At 51.4% G+C, this 16,902-nt stretch overlaps 1 protein-coding gene across 50 annotated transcripts in view; it reads right to left on the bottom strand.

The window, feature by feature from the left end:
- Positions 1–1,463: 1,463 nt before the first annotated feature.
- The window catches only part of DOK1 (docking protein 1), a 65,179-nt gene continuing 49,740 nt past the window's right edge, over positions 1,464–16,902 (bottom strand). Inside the window, exons 7-15 of one of the 50 annotated variants that reach the window (XM_083832953.1) lie at positions 12,474–12,775; positions 11,975–12,077; positions 6,451–11,327; positions 5,710–5,860; positions 5,382–5,465; positions 4,117–4,263; positions 2,314–2,938; positions 2,084–2,164; positions 1,464–1,719 (exon numbers count right to left, since the gene is read on the bottom strand). The gene's annotated coding sequence lies outside the window, so the exon portion shown is untranslated. Of the gene's footprint in view, positions 1,754–2,083; positions 2,165–2,313; positions 2,939–3,043; positions 4,264–4,431; positions 4,589–5,381; positions 5,466–5,709; positions 5,861–6,450; positions 12,776–16,902 lie in introns of all 50 variants that reach the window. The other 49 variants (XM_083832957.1, XM_083832916.1, XM_083832926.1 and 46 more) reach the window with 49 other exon arrangements.

Raw genomic sequence — 16,902 nt, 5'->3', positions numbered from 1 at the left:
GGGGCGCCTGCAGTACCCACTTTTGGCCACCAGGCGGCGGCAGAGGGCGCCGGGGGGCGCCACCGCGCATGCGCGGCCCCGGGGCGCCTGCAGTACCCACCTTTGGCCACCAGGCGGCGGCAGAGGGCGCCGGGGGGCGCCACCGCGCATGCGCGCCCCCCGGCGCCTGCAGTACCCACTTTTGGCCACCAGGCGGCGGCAGAGGGCGCCGGGGGGCGCCACCGCGCATGCGCGGCCCCGGGGCGCCTGCAGTACCCACCTTTGGCCACCAGGCGGCGGCAGAGGGCGCCACAGCATATGCGCGGCACCGCGGCACCTGCAGTACCCACTTTTGGCCACCAGGTGGCGGCAGAGGGCGCCACAGCATATGCGCGGCCCCGAGGCGCCTGCAGTACCCACTTTTTGCCACCTGGTGGCGCAGAGGGCGCCACAGCATATGCGCGGCCCCGAGGCGCCTGCAGTACCCACTTTTCGCCACCAGGCGGCGGCAGAGGGCGCCACAGCGTATGCGGTGCCCCGAGGCGCCTGCAGTACCCACTTTTCGCCACCTGGTGGCGCAGAGGGCGCCACAGCGTATGAGCAGCCCCGAGGTGCCTGAAGTACCCACTTTTCGCCACCAGGCGGCGCAGAAGGCCCCAGGGGGCACCACAGCGTATGCGCTGACCCAAGGCGCCTGCAGTACCGGATTTTCACCAGCAGGTGGCGGAAGGGGGCATTCAAAGGCGCCACCGCGCATGCGTGGCCCCTCGCCGCCTGCAGTACCCGCTTCTCGCCGGCAGGATGCGTCCTGAGGGCAGCAGGGACATCTTCCCAGACCATTTTCCCAGAGAAACACAAACGAAAACAGCAGAAATTTGCACCCCACGCCGCCTCAGGGAGGAAGGGTCTGCCTTGAGCAACGTGCCGCTCACGGCTGGGAAGCTGAGCGGCGGCAAGCTGAAACAGTACATTTTTTATCGGGACAAAAAAGGCAGGGAGATAATAACAACGAACCCAACATGGGCAACGGGATGCTCTGAGCCCAATGACCACAACTCCCGGCTTGCTTGGGGAATGGTGCTCCTGGCGGCTTGACACTGCAGACACCATGGAGCCAGCCCCAGGCTTCCCCACCTGCAGCCCAGCACCCGCGGACCTGTGCCTGCCACCCCATGCCACCCCCTCCTGGGCTTTGCTTGCCCCAGCCGCCAATCCCCCGGGACCCGGCCTCCACAACGCCATCCCCTGCCCTGGGGGTCCTGCCGGGAACCCCCAGCCCCCTCCCCACTTGCGCCTCTGCAAGCAGCCCCCGCCACCCAGAGCAGTCCCCCCAGCCCGGGGAGCAAAGACAGCAGCGAGCTGCCCCCCCACCCGGCAGGGCTGGCCCCGCACTCCGAGGGGTCGTCAGCATCCCGCGGCCGGTGGACACGGGGCCACGCCCCCCCTCCACACCCACCCCGCTACGGAACCTGCACCCACACACAGACGGCGACAGCCACTTCCCCCGATGGCAACCACCAAAGGGGGCACGGGCCGGAAAGCAAACTTTATTAAACTGCTGTGCAGGACTCCCGGGAGGGGGGCTGCGGTGGGGCTCCCTGCCCGGTCGTTCTCCCCTTCCCCTGGCGGGCAAGGCAAAGAGCGGCGTCCGTCTGTCCGTCCGTCCCTCCCTGCGTGGGGAGCGGATGCTGGAAGTGGGCTTCTCACTGTCGCTGCTTTGGGCAGTTGCGGAGTAATTGCCTTAAGTAACAAGGCAAATTAAACTCATATTCACCTTTTAAAGAAAGCGTACAGCATCGAAGAAGCTTTCAGGGTGGAGGGCAGCTGCGCTACCTAAGCGTTCCCTAGGCCTCCAACTTTACGTGCTATCGCACTAGGGGAACTTGGTGTGCTGACTCTAAGGAAGGGGACGGAGCGTAAAGCGCAGTGGAAACACCACGGATAGGCTCTGCGACCAGATGGGGACCAGATGCTCTTGTGCACACTGAGACCGATAAGCTGCACGTTTGCTACCCTGAGCCAACGACCTGTCATGTTTTTAACAAAACACTGCACTCTAGGGAACTTTTGCTCATTCTAATATCATCATAATACCAAAACACACCTCCATCCCAAAAGCTCCGTGTCTCCAAGGTGCGACCACCCCTCACTGAGGGCATGCTCTGAGTTTCTCAGACCCCTCTACCTTTAAATGAAAGCAAGAAAACTTTACACCAAACATAACCAAGGTATGCCTGACTAGAGTCACTCAAGCCCCACCTAAAGGAGAGAAAATAGATGTAAACTGTCTTAAGTGAAAGGGGGTGTTAGGGAAGATACCATCACCAAGGATACCTTTCTGACTTCCAGGATCAGTCGACGGGCTGAGCCTCTCTTCCCCCCGCACTGGGACGCCGTGGGGTAATATTTGAACGCTTGGTTGTACCAGGTGTCTCCTTGGAAACTTAGAAATCTCTAGAGCCTTTGTGCCTTTTAATGCATTAACAGCCAGGACGAGTACCTGTGTATTTCATGCGTGCTCGCTTGCTTTCGCGGACAGTGAATTTATCGCCAGCGATCCAAAGAACCTGTGTCCTTGTTGCTGTAATAAATTGCTGTTCATTGCATTGTTCCTAGCCGTGACAGTTCTCATTGAACGCGACTAGAGCGAGGGCGTGCTACGTTATTGGTGAATCCGTGACCGTGATAGTTCAGTAACCTGAATCCGACCAGACCCGTAACAGTTAGTCAGCTACGCCCCTTAGCGTGACAGTATTTCATAGGGAAAAACATTAAGCCTAAGATTTCCCATGCCTAAGGCCCTGGGGGTCAGGCAGAGAAGGAACCCGAGACTCTTAGCCATGCGACTCCTGAGAATTGCAGCTTACAGTTAGTCACTCACCGTCTTCCGGTCTCACAGGATGAGGCAGAGGTATAATCAATTCCTTCTCCATCTCTCTGGAAAGAGCTTTTCTCCTATCTATGACAAAGGAAAAAAAAAAGTTGTGATCATGGGAGTCAGCACACAAAGCCACACGCTGTGAATTCACTACTACAGTTAAGATCATTTTTAGTCAAAAAACACCTCGGCAGCAATGTTACCACTGCAAACATAGCGTGGCAAGAAAAATTCCACTCAAGGTAAAGTAAAGGGCAAGCTAAAAGGACGAATGACGTGACCAAAGGCAACTGCAACAACCATCTTCCAGATGGTTCCACAGCCCTCGTCCACAGCCCTCAGATTTCACGGTCGTCTTTCCTGACGAATGAATCCTGGAAGAACAGAAAAGATACACAAGGTGTCCTTTGTGGAGCCTTTAGGGAGACTACTGAAAGGAAAACCAAACCAAAAAACTAGGAACAGCAAGCGGCGTGTACGTTGGTTCTGTTAACAGAGTAACGCTAACGTACTAGAAATTTCCACGTTCTTTGCCCTCTACCTTGAAAAAGTCACCCAATTCTGTCAGTGTTCACCATCGCCTTTTTTTTTTTTTTTTTTTTTTAATTTTCACGTGGACATCTGAGGAAAACATTTCGAGTCCCTGTCATCAAGGGAGAGGAGGAGAAAAAAAAAAAAAAGAGAGGGATGAGGGGGGAAGAAGCGCAGTCATTCCTTGCCTCGGTAACGCGAGCAAAAAGCTCAGGCGCTCGGCAACAATGTGCTTTGAAAGACAAAACACAGAAGAAACTGCATGTTATTTTATCTCAGCTGTAGAGTCACGTGTATTTGTACCTGCTCATTTATTCATCTGCCAGTTTATTTTGCTACAGACGCTACAGAACATAGAGACTGCGAGGTTACTACAACCTTTTGTAACCGATCCGATCTTTGGTAGGAATAGCTATCTAAAAGAGCCAACAAAATCCCCTTTGTCGACAGCCATCTGAACTTTTATCGTCTAACAATAGTCCTACAAACATCCCCCGGGATGCTCAACTTCAGAAACTTTCCGTTCAACCTGAGGCAGAACAAGCCCTTACCCTGGACACCTTCACCTGGCTCTCCACTGCTAGCAGGGTAGCACTCCGATACTGCCCAGTACGCGCTGCAGCCTACTCGCTTACACGTATTTACTGCGGCCTGGTTCGATACGCTCACAGAGAGACCCATGAAAAATCCACCCTTTCTTTCAGAAAAGTAAATAAAGACATACATACATATGACACAGTAAGGAAGAAAAGCTGAACACACGGGATGCCGTCCTTTACCGAGGGGCAGATCCAACATCAGCACAGGGAGCTTTGGGGCACGTGAGCGATCATCTACACCGGCCATCGGAACAAGCCAAACGCATGCACACGAGCCTCGATTTAAAAAAAAAAACAAAAACAAACAAACAAACAAAAAAAAATCAAGTTCCTTTATAACTTATGGAAGTAACAACCTACAGCTTAGATGCAGTTGGATTGCATCAGCTTACGGACTGCCTCCTTCAAAATTCGCGGGGGGGTGGGAAAACCAGTCTCGAAAACCTGTTGCCTAACAGGAGACTGTTGCCTGCTCCTCCATAGGTTACGTTCCTCCAAGCATCGTCCTGTTCCTGGATTTTACCAGCCACAACGGGATGGTCCCACTGGCATGAGTCGGGGACGCTTCGCACAGGGTTTATTTGACGCTGAAGTAAGTCTTCTGCGGGTATAAGTAACGCAGCACGAGATGGAAAGTAAGCTAAGGCACCGTCTGCGGCACAACGCTTGTACGATATTGGACCTGAGGGGACCAGTCAAAGCCTGCAATAATCGCTGAACGGGTGGGTAAGTAGGGAGCCCTACGGGAAACAGAGCTCATGTTCTGCGAAGCTCTTTTCCCGTCAAGAAGAGGACCTTTTCTATTCAGCGTCTTTACTGAACTTTAGGCTACTTCCTATTCGCTTTGGCAAGTTAGCCTCCGTAGAAGCCAAGAGATTTTAAACTGCCAAGCACCATTGATAGCTCCTGTTCTCTGACGACAGGCAATTTCAATCAGGGCGCTAGTTAATAGGAAAGTCTGGCTCTGTTTCACGCAAATCAAGTACCTAAACCACAGACAGGAGTCTGCAGAAAGAATGCTTTAAAAGGTGAATTTAAAGAGAGGGATGATACTCACGTTTCCAACATTTCTGCAATGACTGTGGCAAAAAAGGCTGCACCAGGGACGTCTCTATCATTCCCTCTAGGATTTAGCAACTCCATACAGTCATGGGTCAAATACCACAGCTTCAACGCAAGGCAGACCTCGAAGGTCACGTTTCTGTCTGCGTATCGAGTTCCGCTGGAAAGCCCCCAGCCGCTCAATTCCCAAGCAACTTTGCCACGGTCAGCGCTTACCTGGAGTTTTGCTTTCTCTCGCTGCTCAGTACGGCCCCAAGGCTTCTTTTGTTGCACACAGTTCAAGCAAAACTCTCAGGACATAACCAATAGACAGACAGACAGGCAGAAATTACCTCTCACGTCTGTCTTGACCGACCACAACCAGCGTTCTGGAAAGCCCCGCAAGCACCGGTTTATTTCTAGGACAACTCTGAAAGCTGAGGCGGGACAAAGGTTAGCCTCTCGTACCACAGACTGAGCAACAAAGAGACAGAGGTCGACAGGCCAATTCGTTCTAGGTCTAAGAAGCTACTACAGCTTGGCAGGCACTACGTGGCTTTCCTTTGCGCTTCCCCGCGCCGAGCGGTTCGTGCTTCTGCAAATTCGATTCAGCCTTTGAGCCTGGGCTGCAGGAAGTTTACGAGCACGCCTCGGTTTCACCCGGAGGTCGCTGCGACTTACCCGGACAGCTGGGACAGACGGGCTGCTCTTTCTCCTGGGAAACCTGCGACTGCAGCACGCCAGCTGCAGCTTTCCTCCCTTCAGCTGCCGCGCCACCTTCGCTCGGCGACAAACCCCGCGGGGGTCCCAGCGGCGGGGAGCTGCTTCTGCCCTGGTGAGCCGCAGGGAAAGGAGAGAGCCGGCCGTCAGCACGCGGGGGGAGGAAAACCTCCGAGGCGCAGCCCGACGATCGAGCGCAGCGAGGACCCGCGCCCGGCCGCCGCAGCCCCCACCCCTCCCGGCCCGACGCTCCGGGGAAGCGCCCCCGAAGGCTCTCGCTCGCCTCACCGCCGGCAGCCGCGCTCGCAGCCAGCGGCAACCTGCGCCTCCCGGCGCGCACGGCCCGGCCCCGGCCCCGGCCCCGGCCCCGGCTCGGGGAAAGACCGGCCGCGCACCACAGAACTACAGCTCCCAGCATGCCGCGGGACGGAGCAGTCCATCCGACGCAGAGGGGAGTCGGCCAAGCGCACGCAACCGCCCCCCCCGCGCCGCTTCGCCCCCCTCTCCCCCAGCCCTCCGAAGCCCCGCGCAGTGCAGACCCCGCCGCACGCCCGGTCCGCTCCGCTCCGGTCCAGCGCGGCGCCGCCCCCGCCCCACACAAGGGCCGTTTCCGCAGAAGCCGCCGACCGCGTGGCGCCCCAACCGCCCGCCGCCTCGCCCCCTCCCGGCCTGGCCCGGCCCGGGGCGGCACCGACCACCAACCTCGTTGCGGCACCGCGCCGCGGCGGCCCGGCCCGGCCCGACAGCTTCCGCCCATAGTGCCGGCAAGCCCTGCACGGCACCTCCGCCCTGGGTTCCTCCGAGCCAATCACGGAGCGCTTCCGCCCTGAGTTAAGGCTAGCCGTGACGCCACTTCCGCCCTCACGGTCCAGCCAATCACGGCGCCGCTTCCCTGCGGGAAGGCGACCCTGAGGCTGCCCGTGTGCTGCCTTTTATTTATTTATTTATTTATTTTTTTTAAAGAAGGCGCGGGTGTTCTTGGTCCTCCCTCGTCAAGTATATCTGCGAGAAACGTCTCAAATAATTTTCTTGACACACGATCTTCTCTGAGGCTATTTTATTCGCGGTTGCAGTGGCGGGCGTCCTGCCGATCAGGAGCGCATTGCAGTAAGCACAGCATCAACTTTTATTCCCTATTCCCCGACGCCTGATCCCCTCCCCTGTGTCCTCATTGGCCGAGTACTGCAGGTTCACAAGCTACTCGACGCTCCTCTATACCATGTATGTACAATTTTACTTCTTTTTCAACCCTTTAATTTCTCCCTTCGTATTTCCTTTTTTTTTTTTTCCCTTTCTTATGTTTCAGGAACCTGTGATCTTTGTTTTACCGTTCCCATGCTGCTCAGCCTGTTTTTCCTCAAGCTTCTGCCTTATTTCGGAACAGTGAGGCCGCCTACTGTCCGCTTACCCACGTAGCGTTTCTCCTCATTATGACTGCACAACTACCTCGGAATACAGAAAATTAGTTCTCTACTGCAAAAACACAACTTAATTTCTCACAGTTCCCTCCTCTCCTTTCCTTACTCCTACTGTTGTTTTTGCACCTCTTCACGTACCGCGCTCTTGAGTTTCTCCAACGTTAAGGCGCAATAGTCTTCTTCGGATGTCACGGGGGATGGTAGGCGTACAATGCCATTATTTTTACAATACCAACAAATAGTTGTTTGAGCCAATTCTGTTCAGGTAACCACGAAGTTAGTTTCTCCCAAATGTTTCTAAACGCCCAGGAACTGTCATCTTGAGCTACTCTGTGTAGGATCTTCCCCCCCACACGCCCCCCAGTATACTTTTTTTTCCCCCCAAATATCAGTCAAATTCGTCCCATTTGATCTACATATATACAGCAACTAGCATTAATTACAGTGCACGCTCCTCCTTATGAGGTTATTAATGAATCTAACACTATTCGATTCTACGGTACTATTTTGGCAAACTTATCAAACTTATTTTCTAGTTCTTCAGTTATAGCGGAGATATTTACAATCGCTTTTTCTAATTCACCCACCCCTAACCAAGGTAAAAACCACCTTGCAAAGCTGTGAAATACTAGAGAATTTTACTAGAGAATTGTCTGGAGTCCACTTAATCCTGCGTGTGGTCTCAAGGGGGCTTTGGCTTTGTGGGTCTTCAATAATAGTTACGTTTGGAATTATTGCCTCCAGGGTGCAAGCTCCCTTCCATCCCAGGGGCAACACCTGCCTGGCTTTATTGCCACGTAGCCAGTACCACCTCTCGCCATTTGGGACAGGCCATCCAGTTGCAGGATTCTCACGTTGCATCTGGCGTGCGCTATGTATATTGGCGTTCCTGTGGCTACCATATTTGGTGCAGCGTGGATTATTCCCTGCGTGGATAGTTCCACACCCAGGGTCAGTACTATCGCCCCCTGAGTTTCTATCAATGTTGTTTAAAAGGCACCTTCGATAACACGGTATATTGTAGCCAGGATTATGTGCAGGGAGCTCAACTTCAAAATCTATTCCTTCCGAGGACTGAGTATGATCTGTCATTTTTAAAAATCTAGAGTATCCAGACATAGTTGCTGCTGGAAATAGCAATCAAGGACAAGGCCTTTTCAGTCTTTCTAGGCACATGGGTGCAAATCCAACAATTATTTCGAGATAGAACTCGAGAGATGTTCTGGATTCATTGGAAATGCTGATTTTTCCCTCTATCCTACCACTAATGCATTCAGAATAGGTATTACTAAGATAAACTTAAAATACATCATTTCTCTCTCTATATATATACACACCCCTGTAATAATTAAGAAATAATAATTAAGCAAAACAATAAAAATCACAAACTAATAAGGATTCTTCTGGTGGGGATTAAATACTCCACCACCTTCTCTCACTTCCAGGGAGTGTTCCCTGTAAACACTCCAGTTCTGTGTAATTCAATCCCTTTTACTCATTAATTCATTAAGGATTCTTCTAAGGAGAAGTTAAAGGTTTACAATAGATAGTTTTAACAGTTTTAACCTTAAAAGTCTTTGTTAATGCAGTCTCTCAGGTATCAGGGTTAACTGATGCTTTTACCCAGGTATGAGTCCACCCTTTCTCAGCCGTTCTTCCTGCCATCTCAGTAGTCAGGAGCACTTGGAACACTCCTTCCCACTCAGGTTAGAGCTTCAATTCTCTCCATGTTCGCATCAAAACACAATCTCCTACTCGGAATGGATGGATCAGTGCTTCCAAGGGTGGGGTTTGAGCTAATGATCTGCAGGTCCTGAGAGAGGACAAAGAGGACGACCGCCCAAGTGCACGGTTCTTAAGAAAAGCATCTTTTGTCTCAAATTGAGGTAATTCATTCCCTTTGTCCAGGTATAGCAATCCAAGTAACGTTTCATATGGTGAAACTCCTTCCCACATCTTTTCTTGGTGCAGTTTGAATTCGGAGAAGTGCCAAAGGTAAGCGCTTCTTCGTTCAGGGGAGCCGAGTTTCCAGAACTTAGTCAATTGCTTCTTTACTGTCTGATCCGCTCCACCCTTCCAGAAGAGGAAGGGTATCAAGGAGCGTGAAATTTTCACTTAATTCCTGGAGTCTACATTAGCCCTTGCAACATTTGTGGCGCAAAGTGACTTCCTTGATCAGAGTCAGTATTTTCAGTGACTCCATAGCTGAGAATCATCTGTTCTAGAATTACCTTGGCTACCATGCTCACGGTAGCAGATACCGAAGAGAAAGCTTCCGCCCACCCTGACGAGTGATCGACCAAGACTCATTAAGTATTTAAACCTACCTATTCTAAGGAGTTCTGTAAAATCCACCTGTGCGCTTTGGAAGGGTTGAATTCCTGGTTCTTGCCCCGCTTCGGGCTGACTGCGGATGATTTTCCTATTTACCTTTTGACATACTACACAACTCCTGCGTACTTGTTCAGCCAAAGTATGTATACTCCTACACATACACATTTCCGTAGCACAGCGTCACACGTTGCTTGAATTCCCCAACAGCTCTCTTTGATATAAAACATTAATATTAATATAACATTAATATTTGCCTCACTAAGACTTGATTCAGCATTTCTCTCCCATCAGGGAGTATCTATTTTCCTTTGGACTTGGTGGCCCCTGATTCCTTAAAAACCCCCCTCTCTCAAAACTTTTTAGTTCCCTTTCTTACTTTTGGGTAGGGGTAGCTCGACAGTTCCCTGAATCCTCTCTGGATTTATTCTTTGTTTTCCCTCAGACGCTAGATGCCCTAAGTACTTGACTTCTCTTTTTACATACTGTAATTTATTTTCCAATACTTTCAAGCCCTGTTTTCCCAGAAAGTCGAATAGCTTGTTAGTGGCTTCCTTCACAACTGTTTTCTCCTGTCCTGACAATAAGAATTCCTCCACATATTACAAGAGGAACACCTCCTCCGGAGGCTGGAATTGCTCAAAAATTTGTTCTGGAACTTGCTCAAATAAATTTGGTGGCCCCGAGGTAAAACTGTCCATCTCTGTCGTTGCTTCCACCCCATTTCAGGGTCTTTCCACTCAAAGGCAAGTGTATCTTTGCTCTCAGGGTCTGATAGCACCCCACTAGCAGCACTGTTATTCCACTGGAAATCAGTCTCAGTTACGCATAAGAACAACCAAGTTCCCGTCTCGTCACAGAGCCTATCCGCAGCGCCTCCGCTCTGCTCTACACTCCGTACTGCTGTTCCTCTTAGAGTCAGCACACCAGGTTCCCCCAGCGTGACCAACGTCTAAGGTTGGAGGCCTCAGGATCTTTTATGTAGCGCAACTACACTCCACCCTGGAAGCTTCTTCAGTGCTGCACCTTTTCTTTAAAACGTGAATATCAGTTTAATTTTCAGGTCACCTGAGGCAATTACTCCCCACAGCAGGGACTAGGAATGCTAAATAGGGGAGAAAATGAGTGTTGTGGGCCTCAAGCGTGTGCAAAGAGTGTAAGGAGGGCTCCTGAGAGGACGGGGGAACAAAGGGAAAGCTGCTTACCTCTGAGAAGTCGTCCTTGATCTTTGTGCCACGGATGTTTGTCTCGCACGCTCAGTGCACGAGTTAGGGGTCCCTGTATGTTTGAAGGCTTCTTACCTCTGAGAAGTCCCCTGGGCTTTCTTCCACCAGATGATGGCTTTCCCAGGGACTCTACGCCCTGCACGGAGAAATCCCTGCCTGAGCAGCTCACGGCCTGAGATGCCACACGCGTGCAGCCGGTCTCAGGAAGACGCATGCGCGGCTTTACAGCCTGAATGGCAAGCGGCAAGCGTTTCTTCAGGGCAGGTTTTCCATCATCATCTCCCTCCACAGGAAAGGGAAAAGTTGCTCCTCTCGGCTGCTCCTCCTCTCTTAACATTCTTAACATCCCCCCACCCCGATCCCACCTTCCCCTGCTGATTTTGCTCCTCTTGGGTCGCTGCCTGCCTCCACCTTCCAGAGCAGCTCCTTATCAAGTTCTCCTTCCGTGTCCTGTCCCCGGCTGCTCCCATGCCACGGTGCTCTCGATGGTGACATTAGCTGTCGCTCGAATCTCCTTCCCGCTCGGTACCCGCTCTGCAGCTATCCCTGTCGTGGGAACGGCAAACAACCCTGCAGGTCGTCCGTATCCAACGAGCTGAAGGATCTGTTTACCCAGAAGTTTTTGACGAGAGATTAGAGAAAAAGAGTCACACCTCTGTGCAACGCATCCCCCTTTCCAGAGAGACGCAAAGACAGCACAGGCGACCTCCCTGTAACTTTTTCGAATTCGGCAAGGGTTTGCGGTGAGTATTATGAAAAATAACATTAGAAAGAGAAGACCGGTAGTCCTGACAAGTTCCCGAAGTCAGGAGAACTTGCCCAATCAACCCCAAACTGTTCGCTAGAGTAACTTGTTAGTCCGTTTCCTTTTGAAAACCAAATGAGGACATGCGCATTCTGCTCTTTCCCATCTGCATTCTCGTTCTGGCTGAACCCAGCAGGTGGCCAGAGCGAATGGCTGAGTGGTGCTTTTCTCCCCACCGTGGGAGACTCGGGAAGAAAAAACAGGTAAAGCTCGTGGGTTCGGATAAAGACGGTTTAATAGGACAAAAAAGGCAGGGAAATCATAACAACGATGATAAGGGAACATTGCAAAGCAAGCGATGCGCGATGCTATTGCTCACCACCTGCTGACTGATGCCCAGCCCTCCCCGAGCAGCGGTCCCCCCTCCGCCCCCCCCCATCCTGTTCCCCGCCGTTCCGCGGGACAGGGGACGGGTTAAGAAAGGGGCCGGGCGGCAGGACACTCACCGCAGCTCCCGCTCTGCGTGCCGCCGGGACGATGTCACGGTTCAGGCGTTTCTCGCTCGCTCTCTCCCCCGGCTTCCTCCTCGGTAAGGATCCGGAGGCTGAGCTGTCACCCCCCAGGAGCACACACCGGGGTGTGACACGCCGTACGCGGGCCAAAGCCACAGCGACAGCGGGGTGGCTGCGCAGTGACCGAGGCGGCCGCCCGGCAGCGCAGGACTACAGCTCCCAGCATGCCTCGGGACGGAGCAGCCCACCCGACCCCGCGGGGACTCCGGAACGCCCCCCTCCACCGTGCCGCTCCCCGCCTCTCCTTTCCTCTCCGTGCTCTCCCTCCCTCCCCCGCCCCTTTTCGCCCGGGCTCGCCACCGCCAGACCGCACAGCCCCGCGGAGCACGGGTCCGGCAGGGCGCGGCTCGCCCCCCGCCCCGCACAAGGGCCATTGCCCCAGGAACCGCCGACCGCGCAGCGCGCCGACCGCCCGCCGCCTCGCCCCGCGCACCGTCCCGGGGCGGCCCCGACCACCAAACTCGGTGTGGTGTGGTGTCGCGTCCCGTCCCGTCCCGTCCCGAGCCGAGGCGACACAGCTTCTCCCCAGGAGCAGGACGCCGCCATTTTGCCGCAGGCAGAGGCACTAACGAGAATGCCGGCGGCGCTGCGGCTACCACGCATGCGCGGCGCCGCTCGGCCTGCAGTGCCCACTTTAGACCAGCAGGTGGCGGCAGAGGTCGCTATCGCGCCGCGCCGTTGCGTCTGCAGTACCGCTTTCTCGCCAGCAGGTGGCAGCAGGGGGCGCTAGAAGAACTAGAAATAGCAAGTGGCTGGTACTTCAGTTTTGTTAACAGAGTAATATCAACATACTAGAAATTTCCACATTCTTTACCCTTTATGTTGCAAATATCACCCAATTCTGTCAGTGTTGACCATTAACAATTTTTTTACAGAGAAGTAACTGCACGTTACTTAATCTTGTCTATAGAGTCACGTGTGTTTGTACTTGCTAATTTATTCATCTGCCAGTTTATCTTGCTACAGATGCTACAAAATGTATAAACTGCAAGCTTATGTTTTGTAACTGATACGATCTTTGGTAGGAATAGCTATCTGAAAGAGCAAATAAAATCCCATTCATCCACAACCATCTGAACTTTTATCGTCTAACAACAGTCCTACAAACATCCCCCGGGATGCTCAACTTCAGAAACTTTCCGTTCAACCTGAGGCAGAACAAGCCCTTACCCTGGACACCTTCACCTGGCTCTCCACTGCTAGCAGGGTAGCACTCCGTTACTGTCCAGTACGCGCTGCAGCCTACTCGCTCACGCGTACTTACTGCGGCCTGGTTCGATACGCTCACAGAGAGACCCACAAAAAATCCACTCTTTCTTTCAGAAATAATAATAATAAAATAAAATAAAATAAAATAAAATAAAATAAAATAAAATAAAATAAAATAAAATAAAATAAAATAACTACAACACGTTAAGGAATAAAACCTGAACACACGGGATGTGGTCCTTTACCGAGGGGCAGATCCAACATCGGCACAAGGAGTTTTGGGCACGTGAGCTATCATCTACACCAGCCATCGGGCAAGCCAAATGCACACACATGAGCCTCGATTTAAAAAAAACACGTTAAGATCCTTTATAGCTCATGGAAGTAACAACCTACAGCTTAGATGCAGTTAGATTGCATCAGCTTAGGGACTGCCTCCTTCAAAATGCACGTGGCGGGTGGGGAAAACAGTTTTGTATGTCTCCAGAGAAGGAGACTCCACAGCCTCTCTAGGCAACGTGTGCCAGTGTTCTGTCACCTTCACAGTAAAGAAATGTTTTCTCATATTCAGCTGGAACTTCCCATGTTTCAATTTGTGCCTGTTGCCTCTTGTCCTGTCTCTGGGCACTACTGAAAAGAGTCTGTCCCCATCTTCTTGACACCTTCCCTTCAGATATTTATACACATTGATAAGATCCTCTCTCAGTCTTGTCCAAGTTAACCAGGCCCAGCTCTCTCAGCCTCTTCTCATATGAGGGATGCTCCAGTCCCCTCATCACCTTCATAGCCCTCCACTGGACTCACTCCAGGAGCTCCATCTCCCTCTTGTACTGGGGAGCCCAGACCTGGACACAAAGAAGGCAGAGAAACTTGCCGTAGAAGAACAACAATGACCTCTACCAAAACAAACAAACAACATGTCACCTCTTGCCTAAACTTTAGGAGGGGAAGTGGTCAGGGCAAAGATGGTTTTATAAAAAAATATGGGTGACATGAGACAAGAGATTAAGTCTGCCACACTGCAAACTACTCTTCCCAGAGCTAAATGCCAAAGGCTGTTTACTGTTAAAGCAGTTTCCTGATATGAATAACTGATGACAGCACTCTCAAATTTATTTCTAGTGCTAGTATTTGTACCCTACTAAACCTGCAAGAGATGCTACCAAAAAAAAAAAAAAGTGTTCAGAGGCACACCAGCATGTCACACCACATCCCCTGCAGCATAACAAAATATTTCAAATTAAAGGATTTTTCAAATTCCTTCTAACTGAACAGCATTGCCCCCCACCTTCCATAGGCCTGATATAGGCACCATCTACTAGGCAGCCTGCCTTAAAGCATCACTTGTCTGCCATACACATGCACCAAGCTAAGCAAGATCCCAGTATGCTTTGGCAGCTAACTTTCCTCAAACTTCATCTGATTCAGTATTGTACAGGACATCCTGCTCACTGCTCCAATCTGGTCGGCAAGAAGATCACTCTCCTTGCTCAGTTATAAGAGGTGTTCAATGAGTACCGCAAACTGACCAGGTGTTGGAGGAGGTTAGAAATAGCACAGATTAAATCCTAGAAACAGCCCGAAACAACCCCTTGGAGAACAGTGACTATTGTACCATGTTAAAGATTGTGGAATAGATCCCATATTCAAATAGACTAATATGTCTCATTTGTCAAATAGACAGTACATTATCAGCTATAAATGGGACACAAATATTTCTGTGATCACAATGACGAGTGGTTTTCTTTTGTTTAAGGTGCAACAGCAGAGGTTCTTGTACTCAGAACTCTGGCAAGAAGAAAATACCTCAGGCCTGTGCAATCCACTGGAGCGTGAACAATAGCTATAGTTATTGTCCTGCTCAGGAAAGACAGGCCAGCAAGGCGAGGTGGTGGAGTTGCTCTTTACGTGAAAGAGCAACTACATTGTACTGAGTACTATCCAGGGGCGGATGAGGAGCGAGTTGAGAGTCTGTGGGTGAGAATTAAGGGGCAGGCTGGCATGGAGGATACTATTGTGGGTGTCTATTACAGGCCACCAGATCAGGATGAGGAAGTTGATGAGGCCTTCTACAGACAGCTGATAGCAGCCTCGCAAACACAGGCCCTCGTTATTGTGGGAGATTTTAGCTACCCTGACATTTGCTGAAAGGCCTACTTAGCCAGCCATCTTCAGTCCAGGAAGTTCCTTCATTGTATTGATGATAACTTCCTGATGCAAATGGTGGATGTGCCAACTAGGAGAGGAGCACTGCTGGATCTTCTCCTCACTGACAAGGAGGGGCTGGTTGAAGTGGTTGTGGTTGAGGGCAGCTTTGGTTGCAGTGACCATGAGATGGTGGAGTTTAGGATCTTATGTGTCAGGAACAGAGTACCAAGCAGAATTGCAATCCTGGACTTCAGTATGGCCAACTTTGGCCTTTTCAAGCATTTGCTAGGGGAAATCCCATGGGACAAGGTACTTGAAGGAAAAGGGGCCCAGGATAGCTGTTTAGCGTTCAAGGACTGCTTCTTCCAAGCTCAAGAACAGAGCATTCCAACAGGTAGGAAGTCAGGAAAGAGAACCAGGAGACCTGCATGGTTAAACAGGGAATTGCTGGGCAAACTCAAGTGGAAGAGGAGTGTCTACAGATCATGGAAGGAGGGGCTGGCCACTTGGGAGCAATATAAGGCTGTTGTCAGAGGATGTAGGGAGGCAAGTAGGAAAGCTAAGGCCTCCCTAGAACTAAACCATGCAAGAGGGGTCAGGGACAACAGAAAGGGCTTCTTCAAATACATTGTGGATAAAACTAACACTAGAGGCAATGTAGGCCCACTAATGAATGAGGTGGGTGCCCTGGTGACAGAAGATAAAGAGAAGGCAGAGTTACTGAATGCCTTCTTTGTCTCTGTCTATAATGTCAGAGGTTCTCCTGAGGAGCCCCATACCCCTGAGACCCCAGATGAAGTCAGAAAAAAGGAAGAATTTGCCTTGGTTGATGAGGGCTGGGTTAAGGACCAATTAAGCAAGCTGGACATCCACAAGTCCACGGGTTCTGATGGGATGCATCTGCAGGTGCTGAGGGAGCTGGCAGAAGTCATTGCTAGGCCACTCTCCATCATCTTTGGCAAGTCATGGGCATCAGGAGAGATGTCTGAGGACTGGAGGAAAGCAAATGTCACTCCAGTCTTCAAAAAGGGCAAGAAAGAGGACCTGGCTAACTACAGACAGGTCAGCCTCACCTCCATCCCTGGTAAGGTGATGGAACAACTTATCCTTGGTGTTGTCTCTAGTCATATCAAGGATAAAAGGGTCATTAGGGGCAGTCAACATGGCTTCACCATGGGGAAGTCGCGCTTGACCAACCTGATAGCCTTTTATGAGGCTATAAGTGGTTGAATAGGTGATGGAAAGGCAGTGGACGTAGTGTATCTTGATTTCATTAAAGCCTTTGACACCATCTCCCACAGCATCCTCACAGCTAAACTGAGAAAGTGTGGTCTGGATGATCGGGTAGTGAGGTGGACTGTAAACTGGCTGAAGGGAAGAAGCCAGAGGGTTGTGGTTAATGGGACAGAGTCGAGTTGGAGTCCTGTATCTAGTGGAGTCCCTCAAGGGTTGGTACTGGGACCAGTATTGTTCAATATATTCATCAATGACTTGGATGAGGGAAT

The sequence above is a fragment of the Anser anser genome, assembly GCF_964211835.1.
Source record: "Anser anser genome assembly, chromosome: 4".
Taxonomy (NCBI): domain Eukaryota; kingdom Metazoa; phylum Chordata; class Aves; order Anseriformes; family Anatidae; genus Anser; species Anser anser.
This window is presented reverse-complemented; position numbering and strand designations above follow the sequence as displayed.